The following is a 20,292-nucleotide window of genomic DNA, read 5'->3' on the forward strand; positions in this document are numbered from 1 at the left end:
ACTGGATAATCAAACGTGGTTTAAAGATTTAAACAGAGCACACACAAATTGTCTTTGAAATAGTATGTCCCGACAGGCCCTTAGTCACACAGGGTATCAGACTGGTTGTGCTGATCTAGGATCTGATTTGTATTTTAGATCATAAGGATTTGTGGTTGGTCACATGGGCCATTCAAATTGCCATAGAGGACCTGATCCTAGATCAGCACTCCTACTCTGAGACCCTTTGTGAATGGCCCATGTGACCAACCACAATCCACACACTACACCCAGTTAATAGCCAAATGAAGCTGACTGAATTCTCAAAGCAGGGTCACGTTGTGAAATGTTGTAGGTAGATTTTGCTTGAATATAGCTGATGGGACTTCTAATTACCTGCCAGAGAGGCAAGTTTGTTTTAATCTATATAATACATTCCTACCTGAATGTTGGCCAATGTTGCCATGCTGAACGTGACCCATGTTTGGCATTGGTTACGGTTTTCATTTTGCTGTTCAGTCTTGAAAATATAAAATGACTACTGCTAGCCTTAATTCAGAGAGGATGACTATGGTGAATGCATCCCTGCAAGTAGGGGAGGAGTAAATACCTGACTTGCTTTCTAACTAATGCATTGAACGGATAAATGTATTCCACAGCCCTAAGAGGTACGTCGGCAGGAGTCAGGAAAAGCACATACACACTCCAAATCAAGATTGAGTGGCTGCCTGGCAAGAACCTGAAATGGGCAATGTGTCTTTTCGTAATGGTATTAGGATAAAAAAACTGTGTAGTGCTCCAATAGCAAGACAGGCACCACTGAGAGGAAATGATTGGACAGACGATGGAATAAATTAAGTGGACTTGGCATTGGAGATGCTCATTGAGCGTTGTCATTGCGGTTTACTGTTGACTAAAGGTGACCAATCACAAAACCATTACACTGCTCTAGTATATTCAGCTGTGCCAGCATCAGGGTTCAGGCCAGTGGTGGAAAAACTATACAATTATCATACTTGAGTAAAAGTAAAGGTACCTTAAACAATCAGCCACCAAGTCCTGTGCTCTCGCGGTGGCAGTCGCAACTCCTACCGGTGGTTGTTCACGTCAAAGCCTTGATTGGAAACAAGGAAAGTTGGGCTGGGCCGTATGCCAAACCTAGCAGAAGGTTTTAACAATGGGTACTGTGGCCGAGCTGTCCAAAGGACTGGATTTAAAGATCCAGTCTTTTCATAGGTGTGGGTTCAAAGTCCACCGCTGCAACTTTTCCCAACAGAAAACTGTAATGTTTTTCAAACAAGGCCACCAAGGATACCGGACAAATAAAGGTATTCCAGCCTTTACCCTAATTCCCACGTCTGTTATTGAAAATATCTGCTGCGTTATTCAGATTCAATCTGCTTTAGACATAAAAATCAGAAACTAACTATAAGTGAACACGAAGGAAGAAAGAGCAACATGAGATAAATTAATATTGTAAAAAATAAAATAAAAAAAGATGAAGGATTTAAGAGCAACATGAGATACATAAAGATTTTAAAGAAGAAATGAAAAAGAAGACTAAAATACAAGGGAGTGCAGAGGCTCTAGGTAACTGAGGAGAAAGTGTGAATTAGTTGCTAGAGCTGGGTAGTGTGGCCGAGCGGTCTAAGGCGCTGGATTAAGGCTCCAGTCTCTTCGGAGGCGTCGGTTCAAATCCCACCACTGCCATGTTTATCGAGGTTGTTGGTGCAAGCATTCACATGTTCTGCTTTTTGCAGGGTTTTTGCGTTCATGTAGGGCCATGCGAGGGGGAAAAGAACAAATGCTGTGTGGCACGGATGGGGTTCCATCTCAAGCATTCAGTCCATTGCCTTAAACAATCAGACACCAAGTCCTGTGCTCTCACAGTGGTAGTCGCAACTCCTACCGGTGGTTGTTCACATCAAAGCCTTGATTGGAAACAAGTAAAGTCTGGCTGGGCTGTATGCCGGACCCAGCAGTACATTTCAACGATGGGTACTGTGGCTGAGCTGTCCAGAACACTGAATTTAAGGATCCAGTCTTTTCATAGGTGTGGGTTCAAAGTCTACCGCTGCAACTTTTCCCAACAGAAAACTGTAATGTTTTTCAAATAAAGGCCACCAAGGATACCGGACAAATAAAGGTATTCCAGCCTTTACCCTAATTCCCACGTCTGTTATTGAAAATATCTGCTGCGTTATTCAGATTCAACCTGCTTTAGCCATAAAATCAGAAACGAACTATAAGTGAACACGAAGGAAGAAAGAGCAACATGAGATAAATTAAGATTTTTAAAAAGAACATCTAAAAAGATGAAGGATTTAAGAGCAACATGAGATACATAAAGATTTTAAAGAAGAAATGAAAAAGAAGACTAAAATACAAGGGAGTGCAGAGGCTCTAGGTAACTGAGGAGAAAGTGTGAATTAGTTGCTAGAGCTGGGTAGTGTGGCCGAGCGGTCTAAGGCGCTGGATTAAGGCTCCAGGCTCTTCGGAGGCGTGGGTTCAAATCCCACCACTGCCATGTTTATTGAGGTTGTTGGTGCAAGCATTTACATGTTCTGCTTTTTTGCAGGGTATTTGCGTTCATGTAGGGCCATGCGAGGGGGAAAAGAACAAATGCTGTGTGGCACGGATGGGGTTCCATCTCAAGCATTCAGTCCATCGCCTTAAACAATCAGACACCAAGTCCTGTGCTCTCGCGGTGGCAGTCGCAACTCCTACCGGTGGTTGTTCACGTCAAAGCCTTGATTGGAAACAAGGAAAGTTGGGCTGGGCCGTATGCCGAACCCAGCAGTACATTTTAACAATGGGTACTGTGGCTGAGCTGTCCAGAACACATCATTTAAGGATCCAGTCTATTCATAGGTGTGGGTTAAAAGTCCACCGCTGCAACTTTTCCCAACAGAAAACTGTAATGTTTTTCAAATAAAGGCCACCAAGGATACCGGACAAATAAAGGTATTCCAGCCTTTACCCTAATTCCCACGTCTGTTATTGAAAATATCTGCTGCGTTATTCAGATTCAACCTGCTTTAGCCATAAAAGCAGAAACTAATTATAAGTGTACACGAAGGAAGAAAGAGCAACATGAGATAAATTAAGATTTCAAAAAAGAAAATCTAAAAAGATGAAGGATTTAATAGAAAATTACTCAAGAAAAAGTGAAATTCACCCAAGAAAATACGACTTGAGTAAAAGTCCAAAAGTATTTGGTTATTAAATATACTTAACTATCAAAGGTAAATATAATTCCTAAAATATAATTGTTTCAAAAGTAAAAGTACACTGCTCAAAAAAATAAAGGGAACACTTAAACAACACAATGTAACTCCAAGTCAATCACACTTCTGTGAAATCAAACTGTCCACTTAGGAAGCAACACTGATTGACAATAAATGTCACATGCTGTTGTGCAAATGGAATAGACAACAGGTGGAAATTATAGTCAATTAGCAAGACACCCTCAATAAAGGAGTGGTTCTGCAGGTGGTGACCACAGACCACTTCTCAGTTCCTATGCTTCCTGGCTGATGTTTTGGTCACTTTTGAATGCTGGCGGTGCTTTCACTCTAGTGGTAGCATGAGACGGAGTCTACAACCCACACAAGTGGCTCAGGTAGTGCAGCTCATCCAGGATGGCACATCAATTCGAGCTGTGGCAAGAAGATTTGCTGTGTCTGTCAGCGTAGTGTTCAGAGCATGGAGGCGCTACCAGGAGACAGGCCAGTACATCAGGAGACGTGGAGGAGGCCGTAGGAGGGCAACAACCCAGCAGCAGGACCGCTACCTCCGCCTTTGTGCAATGAGGAGCAGGAGGAGCACTGCCAGAGCCCTGCAAAATGACCTCCAGCAGGCCACAAATGTGCATGTGTCTGCTCAAACGGTCAGAAACCGACTCCATGAGGGTGGTATGAGGGCCCGACGTCCACAGGTGGGGGTTGTGCTTACAGCCCAACACCGTGCAGGACGTTTGGCATTTGCCAGAGAACACCAAGATTGGCAAATTCGCCACTGGCGCCCTGTGCTCTTCACAGATGAAAGCAGGTTCACACTGAGCACATGTGACAGACGTGACAGAGTCTGGAGACGCCGTGGAGAACGTTCTGCTGCCTGCAACATCCTCCAGCATGACCGGTTTGGTGGTGGGTCAGTCATGGTGTGGGGTGGCATTTCTTTGGGGGGCCGCACAGCCCTCCATGTGCTCGCCAGAGGTAGCCTGACTGCCATTAGGTACCGAGATGAGATCCTAGACCCCTTGTGAGACCATATGCTGGTGCGGTTGGCCCTGGGTTCCTCCTAATGCAAGACAATGCTAGACCTCATGTGGCTGGAGTGTGTCAGCAGTTCCTGCAAGAGGAAGGCATTGATGCTATGGACTGGCCCGCCCATTCCCCAGACCTGAATCCAATTGAGCACATCTGGGATATCATGTCTCGCTCCATCCACGAACGCCACGTTGCACCATAGATTGGCCAGGAGTTGGCGGATGCTTTAGTCCAGGTCTGGGAGGAGATCCCTCAGGAGACCATCCGCCACCTCATCAGGAGCATGCCCAGGCGCTGTAGGGAGGTCATACAGGCACGTGGAGGCCACACACACTACTGAGCCTCATTTTGATTTGTTTTAAGGACATTACATCAAAGTTGGATCAGCCTGTAGTGTGGTTTTCCACTTTAATTTTGAGTGTGACTCCAAATCCAGACCTCCATCGGTTGATAAATTGGATTTCTATTGATTATTTTTGTGTGATTTTGTTGTCAGCACATTCAACTATGTAAAGAAAAAAGTATTTAATAAGATTATTTCATTCATTCAGATCTAGGATGTGTTATTTTAGTCTTCCCTTTATTTTTTTGAGCAGTGTATAAATCATTTCACATTCATTATATTAAGCAAAACAAACACCACAATTTTCTTTTTATTTACGGATAACCAGGGGCACACTCCAACACTCAGGTATAATTTACAAACAAAGCATTTGTGTTTACTGAGTCGGCCAGATCAGAGACAGTATGGATGACCAGGGATTTCCTCTTGATAAGTGTGTGAATTGGACCATTTTCCTGTCCTGCTAAGCATTCGAAACCTAAGGAGTACTTTTGGGTGTCAGGGAAAATGTATGGGGTAAAAAGTACATTATTTTCTAGTAAAGTACAGATACCCCAAAAACTACTTAAGTAGTTTTACTTAAGTACTTTACATGAGCGGTCCACCGATTAATCGGAATGGCCGATTAATTAGGGCCGATTTCAAGTTTTCCTAACAATCGGAAATCGGGATTTTTGGACGCCGATTTGGCCGATTTCTTTTAAAACAAAGAAATTATACTTTTTTTATATATATATATATATATATATATATATATTTTTTTTTTTTCTTTTTACCTTTATTTAACTAGGCAAGTCAGTTAAGAACACATTCTTATTTTCAATGACGGCCTAGGAACGGTGGGTTAACTGCCTTGTTCAGGGGCAGAACGACAGATTTTTACCTTGTCAGCTCGGGGTTTCAATCTTGCAACCTTACGGTCCAACTAGTCCAAAGCTCTAACCACCTGCTTTACATTGCACTCCACGAGGAGCCTGCCTGTTATGCGAATGCAGTAAGAAGCCAAGGTAAGTTGCTAGCTAGCATTAAACTTATCTTATAAAAAACAATCAATCAATCAATCATAATCACCAGTTAACTACACATGGTTGATGATATTACTAGTTTATCTAGCCTGTCCTGCGTTGCATACAATCGCTTAGGTACACGTTGCTCCAACCATAAACATCAATGGCTTTCTTAAAATCAATACACAAGTATATATTTTTAAACCTGCATATTTAGTTAATATTGCCTGCTAACATTAATTTATTTTAACTAGGGAAAATGTGTCACTTCTCTTGCAAACAGAGTCAGGGTATATGCAGCAGTTTGGGCCGCCTGGCTCATTGCGAACTGTGAAGACTATTTCTTCCTAACAAAGATAGCCAACTTCGCCAAACGGGGGATGATTTAACAAAAGCGCATTTGCGAAAAAAGCCCAATCGTTGCACGACTGTACCTAACCATAAACATCAATGCCTTTCTTAAAATCAATACACAGAAGTATATATTTTTAAACCTGCATATTTAGCTAAAAGAAATCCAGGTTAGCAGGCAATATTAACCAGGCAAAATTGTGTAATTTTGTGTTCATTGCACGCAGTCAGGGTATATGCAACAGTTTGGGCCGCCTGGCTCGTTGCGAACTAATTTGCCAGAATTTTACGTAATTATGACATAACATTGAAAGTTGTGTAACAGGAATAACGTTTCGTTTTTGAGATGATAGTTTCCGGATTCGACCATATTAATGGCCTTAGGCTCGTATTTCTGTGTGTTATTATGTTATAATTAAGTCTATGATTTGATAGAGCAGTCTGACTGAGCGATGGTAGGCAGCAGCAGGCTCGTAAGCAATAAGTGTTCATTCAGTATTGTTGTCATTGTCATTATTACAAATAAATAAATAGTAAAAAAAAAAAAAAATAACAATAAAAATCGGCCGATTAATCGGTACCGGGTGTTTTTGGTCCTCCAATAATCGGCATCGGTCTCGGCGTTGAAAAATCATAATCGGTCGACCTCTACTTTACACCACTTGTTACGCTCGTCGATGGAAGGATCGGACCAAGGTGCAGAGTGGTAGGCGTACATTTTAAATTTATTAAATGAACACCGAAACAAAACAAATACAAACGAAAACGTAACGTTCAGTAGGGCATACAGCACAGTACCAAAAACAAGATCCCACAAACTAAGGTGGGAAAAAAGGCTGCCTCAGTATGATCCCCAATCAGAGACAACAATAGACAGCTGCCTCTGATTGGGAACCATACCCGGCCAACATAGAAATAGAAAAACTAGAATGCCCACCCAAATCACACCCTGACCTAACCAAATAGAGAAATGAAAAGGGTCTCTAAGGTCACTGCGTGACACCACTGGTTAAGGCCAGGGAAATTTTACTTAATTCAGAAAGAATCACACTATAATCATGAACTGAGGCTTTCTTTATATGATTAGCAAGTCAAAATATTAATTGATTAAAGTATTAAGTAGTATTTTCTGAATGAACTCTGAGTTTGAACTGGTGTGATGTCCTCACCACATCTCTCCATATCGTTCTTCCAGTAGCCTAAGCTCTGTCATGCCGGTATGTGGAACTACCGGCATGCTGTGCCTTGGCTAATTTATGACGGGGAATACGAAGACAGCACTCGTGACAACTATGTTTGAGTTACAAAATGGCATGGCGTCATACACTGGCTTGTTCTGAACAGAAAGAGCCTATGTTTGTTGTATTGTGAAGAAAATTTGCTGCGGACGACGCATATGAATGCACTCATGACTCCATTCTATGCACACCAAAATTACAATCTGCTTCTCTGAATTGCCTTGTAAAAGCCTAACACTGTAATAATTTAGCTAGTCAGCACTATCAGAGTTGGTGTTGTGTTACGACACTGATAGCCTAGCTGGCTATTTGGTTTGCCTTTCCTTTCCTCTTCATGCTGACAGAACACTTCGGGTGTCTCCTCTCTCCTCTCCTGTAAGGTGCTTCAGTTTGATAGGATGCAATACATCTACTTATCCTTCATCCAGTTCCATTATATACAGCACATTTCTAGAAGTTAGTTTTAATCAATGTAGGCCTGCTGTAGCCCTTTACATTCGTACCCGTATAAAGGTTGAAAATCGTATTAAACTGGAACAAAGTGGCTGTACAGTAACATGCTATACAGTACATGACGTCAGAGCTCAGGGTCTCTGCTTCACAGATCTGTATGGGTTTTGACCAATGATGTACTGTATATAAACCCTGGATTGCTGATGCTATGTATTGGCCATTGAAGGCTTTGAAGCCACCGGTCGGCCATATTGCCTCCCCATTAGGAGCAGTCCTCCATAGGAATGAATGGAATTCTACAGTATTTCAATTCAATGTTCAAAGGACAAAATGACAGGTATTGAAGTATTTTTGTTATTTTAGAGGGGATAGTAACATTAGTACTCTGTAATATAATACGTCATTAGTACATGCATTTAAATAAAGTTAAATGTTAAATAAAGATCTTAATTAAAAAAATATATATAGGTTCCAAAATCTGATACAGTGTCAATGTTTATGATCACTATTGTCACGCTCTGACCTAGGAGAGCTGTGTTTTCTCTGTTTAGCTAGGCCAGGGTGTGATAGGTGGGTGGGCATTCTATGTTTTTGTTTCTATGTTTTGGCTGGGTATGGTTTCCAATCAGAGGCAGCTGTCTATCGTTGTCTCTGATTGGAAGCCATACTGAGGCAGCCTGTTTTTCCCTGTGTTTTCGTGGGATCTTGTTTTTGTGCAGCTGTGTGTGAGCAGCCCCAGAACGTCACGTTTGTTTCAGTTTCACCTGTTTATTGTTTTGTTCGAGTTCACAAATAAAATATGTGGAACTACCGGCATGCTGTGCCTTGGCTAATTTATGACGGGGAATACGAAGACAGCACTCGTGACAACTATGTTTGAGTTACAAAATGGCATGGCGTCATACACTGGCTTGTTCTGAACAGAAAGAGCCTATGTTTGTTGTATTGTGAAGAAAATTTGCTGCGGACGACGCATATGAATGCACTCATGACTCCATTCTATGCACACCAAAATTACAATCTGCTTCTCTGAATTGCCTTGTAAAAGCCTAACACTGTAATAATTTAGCTAGTCATGTTGACAATAGAACAAGCTTTAAAATTATGCTCACCTGACCCAGATTCTGATTTATAATGGACTGTTTTTGGATTGCGTGAACAACGGTAATTATGTGATGGCGGGGATGCAGGGCTGTGTTCCAAACAAAACAACGACAAGTGTGCTTGCTCTAGTTCCTCAATGGCAAAGCTATGAGAGCTCAAAAAAGCACCTTATAGTTGAAGACTCTTCTTTGAGTCATAAAAGTGCATTAGGAACTGTGCACACTTTAGAGAGGAGTGTGTCCACTTGGAGACACCAGTTAGTCCTCTCACTCAAGGCTTTGTAATGTTTATGTCTTATGTTGCACCTACCCCACATTACCACAGGAATATTCTTATCATGGTACTGAATGTATCCAGAGTATTTTCAGATTTCGTTATCAATAAATGCAGGGAAAAGTACAATAAATGTAAAATTCACAAAGTCAACAGTGTAAGGTTTGGATTCAGTGTCAGGTGAACTGTTGTGTCCTCACCTTTACCCCAATACATTTCCCATAATCTTCATAACGTGAATGTCCCTATCATTCATTCAAGAGCATATTCACTACTTCGTTATCAGTAGGTGAATGATTGGTGAGACTCTGACTCGAATATTTGGTGATGTTTAGTAAACAAAATAACATTTTCGGATATGCAATGGTGCTCTCTCTCACACATATACTCACACAACATTGTCTAAACGAAATGGAACTCTACAATCCAATTTAACATTTGAAGTGAGGGAAAGCCAGGGAAGGCTACGGTCTATTTGGTCCGCGCGTAACACACAACTGCTGTACTGGGATATTTAAATCTATCCACGCATGTCTGACAGCATTTGATTAAGTGGAAGATTTACCGTCCCACAAACTGAGAGGCCATCACTTACACTTTAGACTGCTCCATGCATTAACTTCGGATCACTGTCACATTCACATAGGCTAGCCTCCAAGGTGTCTTTAAGCCATAACTATGACTACAAAAAGAAGATGCAAACACAATAGTTCTATTTTTAGCTGTCATTCATTATGCGTACGCCATCCACAACAGTTTTAGGCTACCGTTATAAATAATAAAGTAATGGGATAACAATGATAGCCTGGTGATCGTTTTGGAGACAGCATCATATTATATCCGACGATTTTAACCCGCCCGAACCAAAAAATGTAATAAATATTATAATAAAATGTGTAAAATTACCAGTAATCTGATCGGATCGATAAATCCCTGTGGTCCGTGAGAAGATGCGCGAAAAAAAGGATCTCTCTGTTCATGCTGCTTCAAGGACACAGTCTGAAGGTGTCTCACTTCAGGCACTCGGGACGGTGGTATGTCTCTCTAGCCTACCTCATCTCGTCCCATAGAATTTCATTCGTGTTTAACAATGCCCACACTAACTTATTCTGTCCACTCACGTATATGCGCCCCACGGGTGACGGGTTACGTAGCCTATTCTAGCAGGTCCGTTGCAAAGACCGTGTTGCTTGCTTCCTCTGATATCCGCTGCACTCCGCTCATCTCTGAGAGCGCGCCCTGTTCCCCAGTCGCTTTAAAATATACAATTTTATAGCCACTGCTCCTGGGGAATGTTTCTGCTGGAGTCCGTGTGATAATTTCCCAGCATCCATCAATTGTTGGGGCAAGTAGACTAGTTAGACCAGGGAGGTCTGTCCTTGTGTGACCTCAAATGGAGTCGAGAGGGTATAATTGGTCATGGCTTGAAGGGTTACAGTTTATGTCAAATTGATGTCAAATGTAGATTGTTGTGTATTTTAACCCTTTTCCTAACCTTAACCCAATTCTCCAAACCTGCTATATTAATTTTCCTAACATGCTGGGTAAGTCTCCTTACCTGCTACAAAAAGTCAATTCTGGTCAATCTGGCCTATCTAGTACAAGAGGCCAAGGAGATAATTTGACGATGGTGCTGGGGGGTTTGGTTTGGGACAAGATGGTGGGTATGCCCGAATGGTTGTTGGACTTGGAGATGGAGTCAGGGGAACCCAGTGAGGTCGGTAAGAAGGCAAGCAGGGAAAAAGGAAGAAAGTAAACCATAGAAGATGTTTACCCATTGGGAGTGAGATTTTTTTGGAGAGAATGACTCCTTGCCTTCTGGCTGATCCATATGTCGTGTCAGGTTGGTAGGGAAGATGTTGAGGAATGTTGGTGAAAGTTACTCGAAGTGGAATCGTGTAGAATGTGCTCCACATCACACGACTGGGGACAAGAACTGTGACTTGTGTTCCCGTCCGGAGCAGGGTGCCATTGAAAGGCGTGATAACTGGAGTGGCGTTAAGTGTTGAGGGTCAACTGAAGTTGAATATTACCGGTGTCTGTGACGCCCGCAGTTTGGTGCGATGCAGACCCGGTGCAGAGCGTGGTGAAACAGAGAAGACACTGTCTGTACTACTAAGTTTTGATGCAGTTTTTAAAGTCATGTTAGGATGTGTCAGTTATCCCGTGAGCGCTTTTGTCCCGAACCCATTAGTGTTTTAGGTGTCAAGCTTATGGTCATGTGGCAGCAGTGTGTAGGAGAGAGATTCCTAGATGTGAGAAGTGTGCAGGAGGACATGAGACAAAGGAATGTGTAGTATCGGTGTAAAAAGTGTGTAAACTGTAGGCATGCCCATGGTGCTGGAGATCAGCGGTGTCCGGTGAGAGAAAGGCAAGTTGAGGTTTTGTTTTGGTGGCCATGGTTATCAACTGTACCACAGGAATGGAAAATATAAATCACAGAGGATAGATGTTGTGGTGGCAGCTGCAGAGAAGTACTTGGGTGTACGAGATTGTACTGCAGAAGAGTAACGAGGGGTTTTTAACGATATTGTCCCGTCCTCCCAGGCTGCTGGCCTGGTGCAGGATCAGATAGGGCCAAAGTAGTGGAATAGTGATGAGGTTTTAATGGGTGTATGGTTAGTTGGTAGGGCAAAAACAAAATTCTCTCACAAAGTGTAATGAATTCATACTATAGAATCGTAGGCTAATACACAGCCAATACAGTAGGTGGTGACATGCACCTATAACATTTGTTTGCATTATACCAAAGAGGAAGAAGACAGTGCTGAGTCCCAATATCTACAGTATGTCTACAGATGATATTAAAGAAAATGTGAAGGGTGGCAGAGTGAGGCAAAACGGTTTCAGTTGGAAAGAGGGTCAAAGAAGTGAAAGCTTATCATTGATGCTAAGAATTGAGAAAGTCTTTCTGGGAAAAGTACAGGTAGGATTCCTTAGTATCAATGTTAGAGAATTTGTCCCATATACTCTGCAGTGTTTTAAATGCCAAAGAATGAGACATGTAGCTGCTCAGAAAATATGTGCCAAGTGTGGAGGGGAATATGATTATGGTGAATGTGGAAGCAATGTGAAGGAAATGCTAGAAGATGGCAGAAACGACTGTTCTGTTCAAAACTGATAGTGGGTCGGGTGAAGATGAGAGTACAGAGAGTGAGAACGAGTTGGCTACAGTCGTGAAAGGAAACAAAAGTAACATTTTGATGGAAACTAAAGAATCCATACATTCGTTTATAATCGGAGTGAGGGTCTTGGATCAATGTTATGTGAGGAGTGTAATAGAAGTGTTGGGTGAGGTGGCGTCGGTGGGAGTCACGAGAGCTTGTCATATTCAGATTTTGTGTGTGTCCGTGGAACAGAATACGCATACTTTGCACCTCAAATATTTTTGAATGGAATATTATGTGTATGGGTTTCCGAAGCATGGCGTCTGTCAAGGAGGTTATTTATGGGGTTGTGCTAGCCTTTGATCTAGCTCTCAAACTCTAGGTGGCATTCTGCCTTCCCCCTACAGTTTTCGGACCCCTTCTGCCTTCCCCCTGCAGTTTTCGGGCCCCTTCTGCCTTCCCCCTACAGTTTTTGGTGGTATCTGTTCTTTACTCCATACATTTTGAATGCTTAGCAGGACATAAAATGGTTCAATTCATAAAATGGTTCAACTTTCCATCAATTTGTATAGCAGACCCTCATGCCAAATTGAGTAGAATACTTTTTTGAAATCAACAAAGCATGAGAACACTTTGCCTTTGTTTTGGTTTGTTTGTTTGTCAATTAGGGTGTGCAGGGTGAATACGTGGTCTGTCATACGGTAATTTGGTAAAAAGCCAATGTGACATTTGCTCAGTACATTGTTTTCACTGAGGAAATCTACGTGTCTGCTGTAAATGATAATGCAGAGGATTTTCCCAAGGTTGCTGTTGACGCAAATCCCATGGTAGTTATTGAGGTCAAATTTGTCTCCACATTTGTGGATTGGGGTGATCAGCATTGGTTCCAAATATTGGGGAAGATGCCAAAGCTAAAGATGATGTTAGAGTTTTAGTATAGCCAATTGGAATTTGTTGTCTGTATATTTGATCATTTCATTGAGGATACCATCAACACCACATGCCTTTTTGGGTTGGAGGGTTTTTATTGTCCTGTAGTTCATTCAAGGTAGTTGGAGAATCCAGTGTGTTCTGGTAGTCTCTAATAGTTGATTCTAAGATTTGTATTTGATCATGTATATGTTTTTGTTCTTTGTTATAGAGCCAAAAAGATTGGAGAAGTGGTTTACCCATACATCTCCATTTTGGATAGATCATTCTTCGTGTTTGTTTAGTGTTTTCCAATTTTCCTAGAAGTGGTTAGAGTCTATGGATTCTTCCATTACATTGAGCTGATTTCTGACGTGCTGTTCATTATTTTTCCGTAGGGTATTTCTGTATTGTTTTAGTGATTCATTATAGTGAAGGCGTAGATTTTTTTTTTTCTTAGATTTTTGCATTCTTCATCAAACCATTTGTCATTGTTGTTCATTTTCTTTGGTTTTCTATTTGAGATTTTTAGATTTGATCGGGAAGCTGAGAGGTCAAATATAGTGTTTAGGTTTTCTACTGCCAAGTTAACACCTTCACTATTACAGTGGAACGTTTTATCCAGGAAGTTGTCTAAAAAGGGATTGAATTTGTTGCCTAATTGTTTTTTGGTAGGTTTCCAAACTACATTCCTTCCATCTATAGCATTTCTTAATATTACTCAGTTCCTTTTGCTTTGATGCCTCATAACTGAGTATTGCTCTGTTCAAGTAGACTGTGATTTTGCTGTAATCTGATAGGGGTGTCAGTGGGTTGACTGTGAACGCTCTAAGAGACTCTGGGTTGAGGTCAGTGATAAAGTAGTCTACAGTACTACTACCAAGAGATGAGCTATAGGTGTACCTACCTTAGGAGTCCCCTCAAAGCTTACCATTGACTATGTACATACCCAGCGTGCGACAGAGCTGCAGGAGTTGTGACCCGTTTTTGTTGGTTATGTTGTCATAGTTGTGCCTAGGGGCGCAAATGGGGGAGGGAATGCTGTCACCTCCAGCAATGTACTATCCGACTACAGCTGGCCAATCAGACGGATCAGATTAGTGTGTCTGGAGTAACGTGGCAGGCATTAAACAAAGCTACAGCAAAGTAGATACTGATATTTCAAAATGTTTAAAACCATGACTGAAGAGACTGTCAACGAATACAGCAAAGAGCTGCTTTTTTTATGAGTGAGTTCATGTTTAAGTTCTTACTTAGAACTGTCAACACTTTGTGTTCAACACTTTTTTATGCCATAAAATGCGCGTTCTTCCTATTTTCACTCAGCGCTACAAGCAGTGCAGCAGTAACGAATGAGTATGAAAGTGTATCTACAGCCTTGCGATATTATCAGCTTGGGTCTTTTTTTTTAATCGAGGAATATTTCACTTTCTCTGTTCATAGGAGTAACAACATGAATTTGTGCATGAGGCAGAAATAATGCGGTGCGACTCGAGTTTACCCATCAGCAGGAAGACGGTGGAGGAAAGGGAGAGCGGAGGGACGCGGACCCTCAGTCTGCAGCTCTCTCCCTCCACCGAGACTGAACCTCAGATGCAGGCACCATCAGGCCAGTAAAAAAATATTTAAATGCGTGTACACTCAGCTGTGCCTCACAAGTAATAAAACAACGGATCTATTACCGGTGTGATCATATAGCCTACCTCAAATTTTGAAATATATTCTTTTAAATGGCCTGAACAAGAATGCATTGGCAGGTCAATTCAAGCAAAGCCAATATGGGGTGATACTGTATTGGGCCTGTAGCTTACTGCACACATCCAGTGGCGGTTCTAGACCATTTCAACTGGGGGGGCCAACCTGGGGCCAGTTGTACTGTTAGAGGGACCAGTTACATTAGACGTTATTGTTGTCATATCATTTTCTTCACTGCATTGCAGGCATTAGCAGGCATTAGCAGGCAAAAGACCATGTTCATAATCATCATCGTTGCCACTGTCTAATAACGGATGTGAAAAAAGAACGATAGCAAAAATTAGTTATGTAAAAATTATTTCATACTCCACATATAGGGGGGCCACAAGGGGGTCCAAAATTGTTGTCACAGGCCCCCCCCCCCCCAAGAACCACTAGTGCACACACCTCATTGCTACAGTACTGTTTTTAATTGGTTAATGTTGCATAGGCTTACATTTTTTAGGACCAGTTTAAAAAAAATCTCAGAGGTAGATCTCAGCTTGCGTTTTGACTCAGTGATCTTGACTCAGAAAAGGTTGGTGACCACTGTTCTAGGGTTTTCCATGTTAACACTATCAAAGTTTTCCTTTTACTGTGGCAATTGTGATCGAATCAATGCAATATTAGCCACATTTTGTTGTAGGCAGAACACATCGGAGGGGGATTCTATTGCATTGACACGCACTACTCTGCCCGTACTCTATACAGACCAGTGCCGCTTAAACAATCAGAGCTGCAGTAGGCCTATATGCAAATAGGCCATTGCCTTATGTGGATCTGTGCTATTTACTTTGAACTGGACTGTGTTTACAGCATCAGCGGTCGTGAGTAGATGTGCTTGTTTGAGATCAAAGTGAGAGCTGCATGTAGCTACGTGTGCACATTTTGTTCATATCCTTTGCTAGTTAGTGAGTTATTAGCCCAGTTATAGATAATTTGTAGTCAGCAATAGGGTAGTGATTGCTTTCTTCAAGAGCACAAAACATGTATATTTCTAGGCATCTTTGAAAATCGAGTCAGGTAAAGAGCTTTTTGTTGTCTTAAAGGGGCAGTGTTGTATTTTCAGACTGGCTTGAATGAGCTAAGTAGCCAATAGGCAGAGGGTAGCATTTGCTGATTCTCTGTAAAAAAGTATGCATTTTATTTTGTAAAGGGGTTTCTTGCATCAAACAACACATTTTTAGTCACCTCTTTGTCTGAAGGACAAGTGGATTAACAGGTTAATGTCAAGCCCTGCATGTTTTTTTTTTCCCCAAGTCTCATAGAATGTAGCCCTACATTGAACACCACACATTGGCTGCTACTGTAGGCTGAGTAATAGAACAGCTATTTCCATGTTCAAATGTATGGGATGCATTTTCTCCATTGTTCTTGATGGTAGGCCACTCTGGTAGGCCTACATTATGATCAAATAGCTACAGTAGTCTACATGGCCACTGTTAACTGTAACTTAGAGTGTACAGCCTCAGTAGACCTGAAATTTGCTCAGTGCCTAAAATGTTTTGAGGGAACATTGCCCACAACTGCCTCATGAACTAGTCCGGATGTTGCGTTTTAACATTTAGAAACATCAATAATCATTGCTTTCGAAACATATGGCCATTATCTTTCATCAGCAAGAAACAATCATTCAAATAAAAAAGATACACTTACTGTAGCAGTTTTGTACAGATCCATACAGTTATGGGTGCCTCCATCCAACGAAACTACACTTCCGCTACACTTCCACTACACTTCCCGAGTTTTGCTGACACACAGGTGTTTGGAGCATGCTAGATAGGTAATTAGCACAGGTAGTCACCTAGTTTTCCATAAACAAGCGCTGTAACATGGAGATATGGCAGTGTGGGAACACTAACCCTAGCCCTTGATCATGACTCTCAGTTCAATTACATTACACATGTCAGAGCTGCCAATTTTTGAATATAGATTTCCTATCATGAATGTTGTCTAGACCACCATTATTATGTTGTTTTAAAGCTCAATTCTGCATATCATATTGCTTAGACCCATGACCAGGGTGAAATAAAAATGTTTAAAAATCACAGGTCAGGTATATTCAGGACTCTTTTAAAGTTGAATAAACACTCAACTCAGACTGGGTTTTAAGTTCTTTTGAGATTATTTGGGCATTAAATTTAGTATGCTAACTGGGGGGCATTGAATTAAATTGGTTTTTGGTTAGAAAATTCTAATATTAATGGTTGGTGGCAGCATATTGTTTTGTAGTTGTACAGTGTAATTTAATAACTAAGACAAGTTCCCTGAATTACATTTTCTACCAACATTTCATGTTAGGCTTATTGATTTTTGAGAGCTTCTGAAAGTCTTAACTCTTAATAGAAATGGAAACATTTATAACCATAGTTGAAACACCTTTCGTATAAAAAGTACAAAAATAACATGCTGCAGGAATATCAAATCAAAGTTTGTCACGTGCGCCGAATACAACAGGTGTAGACCTTACAGTGAAATGCTTACTTACAGGCTCTAACCAATAGTGCAAAAAAAGGTATTAGGTGGACAATAGGTAAGTAAAGAAATAAAAGCAACAGTGAAAAATAACAAAAGGGAGGCTATATACAGTAGCGAGGCTACATACAGACACCGGTTAGTCGGGCTGATTGAGGTAGTACGTACATGTAGATATGGTTAAAGTGACTATGCATATATGATGGAAAGAGTAGCAGTAGCGTAAAAGAGGGGTTGGTGGGTGGTGGGACACAATGCAGATAGCCCGGTTAGCCAATGTGCGGGAGCACTGGTTGGTCGGCCCAATTGAGGTAGTATGTACATGAATGTATTGTTAAAGTGACTATGCACATATGATAAACAGAGAGTAGCAGCAGCATAAGAGGGGTTGAGGGGGGGGGGGGGGGGGGCACATAATGCAAATAGTCCGGGTAGCCATTTGGTTACCTGTTCAGGAGTCTTATGGCTTGGGGGTAAAAACTGTTGAGAAGCCTTTTTGTCCTAGACTTAGCACTCCGGTACCACTTGCCATGCGGTAGTAGAGAGAACAGTCTATGATTGGGGTGGCTGGGGTCGTTGATCATTTTTAGGGCCTTCCTCTGACACCGCCTGGTGTAGAGATGCTGGATGGCAGGCAGCTTAGCTCCAGTGATGTACTGGGCCGTACGCACTACCCTCTGAAGTGCCTTGCGGTCGGAGGCCGAGCAATTGCCGTACCAGGCAGTGATGCAACCAGTCAGGATGCTCTCGATGTTGCAGCTGTAGAACCTTTTGAGGATCTCAGGACCCATGCCAAATCTTTTTCGTTTCTGGAGCGGGAAAAGACTTCGTCGTGCCCTCTTCACGACCGTCTTGGTGTGTTTGGACCATTCTAGTTTGTTGGTGATGTGGACACCAAGGAACTTGAAGCTCTCAACCTGCTACACTACAGCCCCGTCGATGAGAATGGGGGCGTGCTCGGTCCTTCTTTTCCTGTAGTCCACAATCATCTCCTTAGTCTTGGTTACGTTGAGGGATAGGTTGTTATTCTGGCACCACCCGGCCAGACAGGTGCTGGCACTAAGACAGCACTCAGTCAGTTGTTATTCTGGCACCACCTGGCCGGGTGGTGCCAGAATAACAACCTATCCCTCAACGTAACCAAGACTAAGGAGGCTGTCTCGTCATTGTCGGTGATCAGGCCTACCACTGTTGTGTCGTCTGCAAACTTAATGGTGTTGGAGTCGTGCCTGGCCATGTAGTCGTGGGTGAACAGGGAGTACAGGAGGGGACTGAGCACACACCCCTGGGGGCTCCAGTGTTGAGGATCAGCGTGGCAGATGTGTTGCTACCTACCCTCACCACCTGGAGGCAGCCCGTCAGGAAGTCCAGGATCCAGTTGCAGAAGGAGGTGTTTAGTCCCAGGATTCTTAGCTTAGTGATGAGCTTTGAGGGTACTATGGTGTTGAACGCTGAGCTGTAGTCAATGAATAGCATTCTCACATAAGTGTTCCCTTTGGCCAGGTGGGAAAGGGCAGTGTGGAATGCAATAGAGATTGCATCATCTGTGGATCTGTTTGGATGGTATGCAAATTGGTGTGGGTCTAGGTTTTCTGGGATAATGGTGTTGTGAGCCATGACCAGCCTTTCAAAGCACTTCATGGCTATGGACGTAAGTGCTAAGGGTCTGTAGTCATTTAGGCAGGTTGCCTTTGTGTTCTTGGGCACAGGGACTATGGTGGTCTGCTTGAAACATGTTGGTATTACAGACTCAATCAGGGACATGTTGAAAATGTCAGTGAAGATACCTGCCAAATGGTCAGCACATGCCCGGAGCACACATCCTGGTATCCCTCTGGCCCCGCAGCCTTGTGTATGTTGACCTGTTTAAAGGTCTTACTCACGTCAGCTACGGAGAGCGTGATCACACAGTCGTCCGGAACAGCTGATGCTCTCATGCATGCCTCAGTGTTGCTTGCCTCGAAGCGAGCATAGAAGTGATTTAGCTCGTCTGGGAGGCTCGTGTCACTGGGCAGCTTGCAGCTGTGCTTCCCCTTGTAGTCTGTAATAGTTTGCAAGCCCTGCCACATAAGACGAGCGTCGGAGCCGGTGTAGTATGATTCAATCTTAGCCCTGTATTGACGCTTTGCCTGTTTGATGTCTCGTCGCAGGGCATAGCAGGATTTATTGTACGCTTCCGGGTTTGAGTCCTGCACCTTGAAAGCGGCTGCTCTACCCTTTAGCTCAGTGCGAATGTTGCCTGTAATCCATGGCTTCTGGTTGGGGTATGTACGTACAGTCACTGATGCACTTATTGATAAAGCCAGTGACTGATGTGGTGTACTCAATGCCATCGGAAGAATCCCGGAACATGTTCCAGTCCCGTAGTTTAGCATCTGCTTCATCTGACCGCTTGTTTATAGACTGAGTCACTGGTGCTTCCTGCTTTAATTTTTGCTTGTAAGCAGGAATCAGGGAGGATAGAGTTGTGGTCGGATTTATCAAATGGAGGGCGAGGGAGAGCTTTGTACGCGTCTCTGTGTGTGGAGTACAGGTAATCTAGAATTTTTTTCCATCTGGTTGCAAATTTAACATGTTGATGAAATTTGGTAGAACTGATTTAAGTTTCCCTGCATTAAAGTCTCCGCCCACTAGGAGCACCACCTCTGGGTGAGTAGTTTCCTGTTTTCTTATACAGCTGACTGAGTGCGGTCTTAGTGCCAGCATCTGTCTGAGGTGTTAAATAAACAGCCACGAAAAGTATAGCTGAAAACTCTCTAGGCAAGTAGTGTGGCCTGCAATTTATCACAATATACTCTACTTCAGGTGAGCAAAATCTAGAGAATATTCAACATCTGGTTAAAAAAAGAAAAACTTAGCCAACTGACTCGCTCCCGGAAAGATGATTGATTTGTCCGGCGAGAGGATGTTTATTATCAGAGCAGAATGAAAGAAGTAACAATATAGCAGATTAAAGTTGAAATGTGAGTCACTGGAACCGCTGCTGGCGGACTACATGCAGGCATCAGGTATCCAATCCGATGTCGGATTCAGCCAGTTGATACTGTA

General features: G+C 42.4%; 2 non-coding genes across 2 annotated transcripts; both read left to right on the forward strand.

Moving 5' to 3' along the window:
• Positions 1–1,607: 1,607 nt before the first annotated feature.
• trnal-aag (transfer RNA leucine (anticodon AAG)) lies at positions 1,608–1,689 on the forward strand. The gene has a single exon. It is a non-coding gene; the product is annotated as a tRNA-Leu (tRNA).
• Positions 1,690–2,424: 735 nt separating this feature from the next.
• Positions 2,425–2,506, forward strand: trnal-aag (transfer RNA leucine (anticodon AAG)). The gene has a single exon. It is a non-coding gene; the product is annotated as a tRNA-Leu (tRNA).
• Positions 2,507–20,292: the final 17,786 nt, after the last annotated feature.

The sequence above is a fragment of the Salmo salar genome, chromosome ssa14 (assembly GCF_905237065.1).
Source record: "Salmo salar chromosome ssa14, Ssal_v3.1, whole genome shotgun sequence".
Classification (NCBI taxonomy): Eukaryota; Metazoa; Chordata; class Actinopteri; order Salmoniformes; family Salmonidae; genus Salmo; species Salmo salar.